The following is a 7,271-nucleotide window of genomic DNA, read 5'->3' as shown; positions in this document are numbered from 1 at the left end:
TAGGCAAAGGAACCAGAAGACATTTTTCCAAAGTAGATATACAAATGACCAACGAATATACGAAAGGGTGCTCAGCATCACCAATCATCAGGGAAGTACAAATCAAAATCACAATGAAATATTACCTTACACCTATCACAATGACCATTATCAAACAGGCAAGAGATAAGTGTTGACATGGATGTGGAGAAAAGGGAACATTTATATACTGTAAGAATGTAAACTGGCACAGCCATTGCATGAAACAGTACAGAAGTTTTTCAAAAAATCAATAATAGAACTATCGTATCATCCAGCAGTTCCACTTCTTGGTGTATATCCAAAAGAATGGAAATTAGGATCTCACGAGACATCTGCACTCCTGTGTTCACTGTAACATAATTCACAATAGCCAAGATATGAAACAACCTGTATCCATCAATGGATGAATGGATGAAAACTATATGGCATGTATATACATACACACAAACACACCCAAAATGAAATATTCAGTTCAGTTCAGTCGCTCACTCGTGTCCAACTCTTTGCGACCCATGAATCGCAGCACGCCAGGCCTCCCTGTCCATCACCAACTCCCGGAGTTTACTCAGACTCACGTCCATCGAGTCAGTGATGCCATCCAGCCATCTCATCCTCTGTCGTCCCCTTCTCCTCCTGCCCCCAATCCCTCCCAGCATCAGAGTCTTTTCCAATGAGTCAACTCTTTGCATGAGGTAGCCAAAGTACTGGAGTTTCAGCTTCAGCATCATTCCTTCCAAAGAAATCCCAGGGCTGATCTGCTTCAGAATGGACTGGTTGGATCTCCTTGCAGTCCAAGGGACTCTCAAGAGTCTTCTCCAACACCACAGTTCAAAAGCATCAATTCTTCGGTGCTCAGCCTTCTTCACAGTCCAACTCTCACATCCATACATGACCACTGGAAAAACCATACCTTTGACTAGACAGACCTTTGTTGGCAGAGTAATGTCTCTGCTCTTCAATATGCTATCTAGGTTGGTCATAACTTTCCTTCCAAGGAGTAAGCGTTTTTTAATTTCGTGGCTGCAGTCACCATCTGCAGTGATTTTGGAGCAAAAAAAAAAAAAAAAAAAAAAAATACAGTCTGACACTTTCCACTGTTTCCCCATCTATTTCCCCATCTATTTCCCATGAAGTGATGGGACCAGATGCCATGATCTTTGTTTTCTGAATGTTGAGCTTTAAGCCAACTTTTTCACTCTCCTCTTTCACTTTCATCAAGAGGCTTTTTAGTTCCTCTTCACTTTCTGCCATAAGGGTGCTATCATCTGCATATCTGAGGTTATTGATATTTCTCCCAGCAATCTTGATTCCAGCTTGTGCTTCTTCCAGCCCAGCTTTTCTCATGATGTACTCTGCATAGAAGTTAAATAAGCAGGGTGACAGTATACAGCCTTGACGTACTCCTTTTCCTATTTGGAACCAGTCTGTTGTTCCATGTCCAGTTCTAACTGTTGCTTCCTGACCTGCATATTATCTAACCATAAAAAAGAAAGAGACCTCAAAACTTTTGTGACAGCGTAAATGAACTTTGTGGGCATTATGTTACATGAAATGTCAGAGACAGACAAGTACTGTAAGATCTCACATGTGAAATCTAAAAAAACCTAACTCATAGAACCAGAGTATAGAATGGTGTTTGCCAACAACTGAGGGGAGGTGGGGTGGGGAAATGGAGATATTGGTCAAAGGGTAAGAACTCCAAGTTATAAAAGTCATAAATTCTGGGGATCTAATGTATATTATGGTAACTATAGTTAACAATACTGTATCGTATACTTAAAATCTGTGGAGAATAAATCTTAAACATTCTTTCTGTAACAACAGCAGCAACAGAATAGTAATCATGTGAGGTGAAGAATGTGTTAACTATCCTTATTGTGGTAAACATTTTGCAATATATAAGTGTATGAAATCTTCATACGGTGCACCTGAAACTTGCACAGTGTTATATGTCAATTGTATCTCCATAAAGCTGGAAAATGTATATCTGTGTTCAAATTTTCACTTTTTATAAGGATACCAATCATGTTGGGTTAGGGACTCATCCTAGTTTAATGTGACCTCATTTTACCTAATTATATCTTCAGCAACACTATTTCCAAAAAAGATCATACTCTGAGGTATTAGGGGTTAGGATTTCAACACATGGGTTTTGGGGAACACAATCCAATTCTTAATCATATGTATCAAATGTACATATAAGCATTGTTTATGGATATGTAGGTAGGTAGTGAATGTCTGGAACATCACAAAAATGTTATATGCCAATTCTAGGATAGTAACTATCTCTAGAGAGTAAGGGAGATAGGAGGAAAGGTTTAGTGATGAAACTTGAACAGTATCCTTAACTTCATCTTAACAAAAAGTTCCATAAAAAATAATAAAAATTAAAAAAATTCTATAGTCAGTATGGCAAAATAACTTTTAAATCTAAGTTCTGAGTGTTGGGTATATAGATGTATGTTGTATGGTTTTCTGAACTCTTCTGAGTATTTGATAGCTTGTGTCTATGTAAGTTATTATTCCTTTATTCATTCCCTACAAAGATGCTACAATGGAACTGACTCATTAAGTCTAACAACACAGACAGCCTTTCCTCCAACAATTAGAGTATGTCACTGTTCTTTTTTTTTTATGATCAAAAGAGGTAGTTATATATACTACCTGTTATATATATCTTTAAAGGTATGATCATATTCAGTGGGCTAATGCTTCCATCATGAAAGGTAAGCAGTATCTGAGACAGGCAGAGAGAAGAAAATTTCTAACCCTGCCTACCATGCCTACTTCATGGCTTATTCTTTTTGACTGGAATGGGGGTAAAAAATTGCAAAATTTTCCAAATATTTCTTTCTCCCTCCTGTCCTTTATCTGTCCCTCTCTGTTTTACTCCTGGCTTGTGGGTTTCAGTTCATTTAAATCCCATTTGTGAATTTGTTTTCTACCCAATACTAACTGCATATATTTGCAGAAATTAAGAAGAGATGTGAATCAAAGGACCTCAAAGTCTAACCCTGCTTCACCAAAAGCAAACTGCTTGTTTCTAGGTAAATATCTCAATGTTTATTTTTTTCATTCAGAAAATCAAAGATTTGGATTAGACAGTCCCAGATCTAAATGCATTTAGGAGAACAAAGGTGATTGATGGAGCAGGACATACACATTTCATGTAACTTGTGAAAATGTAAAAATTTCAAAATATGGGTGTGTTTTCAATTATGTAATCAATTAGGTAGTTGATGTGGTTAACTTTTTCTCAGAGGAATACAATCACCTGTCTGTTCTGGCAATGTGTCCACAAAATCTATGGTAATCTGATTCAATTATGTAGCTCCCAACATGACATGATCCACATATTGAGACTCTTAAAAGTCACTCTTGACAGTGATAAAACTCACCTCCTAGGAAGGAAAAATAATTTTTTTTATAATCCTGTACCTCTCATCCACAAGCCTTGACTGTGTTTTTTCTCTGAGTTGAACTTGATGCAATGTTGGCCTCTTAACCAAACTCTACAAGAAAGCCAATCATACTAAATATTTCCTAGGTTTTATGCTGGTAAAGAATCCGCCTGCAATGCAGGAGACCTGGGTTCAATCCCTGGCTTGGGAAGATCCCCTGGAGAAAGGAACAGGTACCCACTCCAGTATTCTGGCCTGGAGAATTCCATGGACTGTATAGTCCATGGGGTGGCAAAGAGTCAGACACTGAGCAACTTTCACTTTCTCTTTCACTTTCATGAAAGATTTTGTGGGGCCTCAGGGAGAAATCAGTTTGGACAATATACAATATCTCATGTGAATACTTTCAAACTGAACCACGCCCCCTCTAAGTCTCTTTGAGGTTCCAGCCATTGGCTCTTTCTCCTTTCCCAAACTTTGCTCTAAGCAGTGCTTGGTTAACTCCTTTTCCTTGGAGGACTCTGGTCCTTGGAGACTCTCTCCTCCTTCTCCATATTCTCATCCAACTATCTTCTCAACAAAGCTGGTCTGTACCTTCAAAGAAATTCTTCTAGACATTAACATCAACTTTTCTACCTCTAGGCATTTGCAAGCAAAGTTTCCTTGCCTGTTGAAGACTGTATTTAATGTAGAAGCAGACTTTTTGACTCTATGATTCTAATTATGTACAAAACCTTTGACTCATGTCTGCAGGAATTATGCCCCAATACAGCACATTCAGCAGACCTTCCAGTTTATTTCCCAGGCACAAAAGTTGTTAGCTGACACCAAAGTTTCCTTGGATCCAGCCTCTAATTCCATCAGAACCTGATCTATTCAGAAGGCCAGCTTACCTACTCCATCCAAACTGGACTGGGAAAAAATCTGCTTAATCAGAAGGAAAAATATATTAAGTGGTTAACACTGTGCAAGTATAATTTTCTCAGATGATTAGATACTTTTTATTTTGAAATGAATAAATAAAAGGGAAAGAGGGGCAGAATAATAATGGTACAGGTTTTACCTTTAAAATTTTTGAATAAAATTAGCATAATTTCCCTTTTATTAAGCTACAGTAGATAGAAAGCACATTATAGACACTGTAGGTGGAGATGTGGGTGGACACATAAGAGGGGTAATGAGGGAGCATTGAAAATACAGCTGAAATAATGAGCATGTCATATGAAGAACAGCAGCAAGGATCAGGTTGGAGGAGGGAAGGATGCCTGCTTTGATTACAGACAAAGGGGATGGAGAATAGAAAATAAGAGGGAACCATTCAGCTGAGCTGAGAAACTGGGGCAGCCTGGACCAATGGAGCTGGATATAGATGGGAAAAGAACAGGGGACACTTCACCATTGACTTGGGTTTAAAAATGATAACCTTGTGCTTAAAGGGAAGGAAATTATCCCTGATAGAAACAGAAATTACACAACTCAGCTACGTATTTTGCTTCCATCCAATTTGGAGTGACCCTGTTAGAATATAGGGCATTGGGTTTGATGGCCATTCTGTCCAGCCCACTCAAAGTATGAACAATACAACCCTCAGCACACACCCTTACTGACCCATTCATTTTGCAAATGAGGAAATAATGGCCCAATGTAGTTATGCAAAAGAAGTGATTTTTTTCATCTTAGAGCTTTGAGAAGCAGACAACAAAATCTCCATGCATGATTTCTACAGAAAGGGCTCTGCTGCTGGACGTATACAGCAGAAACTGAATCCAGATATTATTAGCCAGATTGAGGTAATTGATCTAGATTCTAGGTGGATATTTACAAACTAGTAGATGAATATGAATTTGGGATTTCTTCATCTGATCTGTTGGAGAAGGAAATGGAAACCCAATCCAGTGTTCTTGCCTTGAGAATCCCAGCGATGGGGGAGCCTGGTGGACTGTCATCTCCGGGGTCACACAGAGTCGGACACAACTGAAGCGACTTAGCAACAGCAGCAGCAGCATCTGATCTGTGCCAGGCTTAGTATTTAGATGGTACCATTGTTTCAGCTACTAATCTGGAAAGCCCAGGAGCTTTCTGTATAATATTTTTCTTTCTCAAAACCTATGCAGTTAGGTGGCAAAGTCTCACATCCAAAATGGATGCTGGGATGTCATACTTTCAGCCAGCTCTCTCTGCATCTCCCAGGCAGTGGGCCTACTCTCTAACCTTTCTCCTTTCTCAGAATCTCCCTTCCACTCTCCTCTCAGACTTCTTTACATCTCATCCACACCTCCTTTATTCCTTCCCATATTCCCTACTCTTTTCTTTTCAGTGTGATTGCCCTTGATGGCTATTGAGAGGAACTTTGATTTCTCAGCAAATATGAAGCCCAAATTTTCATTAATTTTAAAAAGCTGAATCTCCTTTACTCAAGGAAAAGAATCATTCTTCTCCAAAAACAATTAATTGTTTGGCATCCCACTAGAGATTTTTCTTCCAGGGAAGAGGGACCTTCTATACATGTTAGAATTAACAGTCCTAAAGCAGCCAAATAAATACATAATTATCTATTTTTAATTTTATCACTTATGCTTTTGCTATTGTATCTAAGAATCCACTGTGCAAATCCATAGTCATAAATAGTAATTCTTATATTTTCTTCCAAGATTTTTATGGTTTTAACTCTCATATTGAGGTCTTTCATTCATTTCCAGCTAACTTTTGTATGGTGTGTAAGACCAAGGGTCCAGCTTAATTCTTCTTCATGTGGATATCCAGTTATCCCAGTATCATCTGTTAAAGAGATAATTATGTTTCCTTTGAATGATCTTGAAACCCTTGCTGAAAATCAATTGGCCATAAATGTATGGCTTTTTTCCTGAACTCTCAATTCTACTCCATTAGTCTATACATATCACTCTGTTTTGATTACTATAGCTTTGTGTTAAGGTTTGAAATTGGGAATTGTGTGTCTTCCCAGTTTTTCTTTTTTTAGATAATTTTGGCTCTTTGGGGCTCCTTACAATGTCATGTGAACTTGGAAACTGGCCTTTTGATTTATAAAAAAATAAATCATTAGAATTTTGGTAGAGATTGTATAAAAAAAACAGATTTTAAGATAAAGCATAAAAAAAATAAGATAAAGCATGAGTTTGATTTTGAGCACAGTGAGTTTGGGGTACTTGTGGGAAATTCAAGATACTTATCTATAAGGAATCAGATATATGTTTTAGAGCTTCAGAGAGAGGCATGAATAGAGATGCATATTTGCGATATGAGTATGTATGAAGATGATAGCTGAAGCCATGGCTATTGATGAGATCTTTTGGGAAGAATATATAGTAGGAGAAGAGAGGAAAATCTTTGGATTCACTAATATTAAGAAAGTGTAAAGGAAGAAGAGTCTGTGAAAATAATTTTATTGAAGAGGATAGTAGAGAAAGTAAGTGAACAAGAAAAAAGTGTTATCATAGAAACCAAGGGAGGAGACAGATTTAATACAAGCAGTGTCTCAAGTTGCAGAGAACTTATGACATAAGTCTGAAAAGCGGTAAATTGACTTGACAGTCATGAGGCCAGGTGACCTCAGCCAGGTCAGTCTGTGTGGACCGTGGAGGCTGAAATCTGGCTAGTGTGGGTTAATGCATATACAGGAAGAGAGAAAGAGGGGGCTGTGTTAGTTTGGAATATTGTTTTTTTAGTATTTTTACTGTGAAAAGAAGGAGAAAGATAGGGCTAGTGATGATAAGAGGATGATATAATATTAAAGGAAGATTTTGAGGCCACAGTAAAGTACCTTGAAGAGGGAGATGTTGAAAATAGAGGAAAAAAAGGGAGTAGTGATTGGGATGAGATCTTGCATCT

At 37.9% G+C, this 7,271-nt stretch overlaps 1 long non-coding RNA gene across 1 annotated transcript in view; it reads right to left on the bottom strand.

Moving 5' to 3' along the window:
* LOC132344330 (uncharacterized) overlaps window positions 1–7,271 on the bottom strand; it is a 75,434-nt gene that overhangs the window by 24,782 nt on the left and 43,381 nt on the right. The window lies entirely within an intron of this gene.

Source organism: Bos taurus, chromosome X, assembly GCF_002263795.3.
Source record: "Bos taurus isolate L1 Dominette 01449 registration number 42190680 breed Hereford chromosome X, ARS-UCD2.0, whole genome shotgun sequence".
Taxonomy (NCBI): domain Eukaryota; kingdom Metazoa; phylum Chordata; class Mammalia; order Artiodactyla; family Bovidae; genus Bos; species Bos taurus.
Note: the sequence above shows the minus strand (reverse complement) of the source record. Positions and strands in the feature narration are given on the sequence as shown.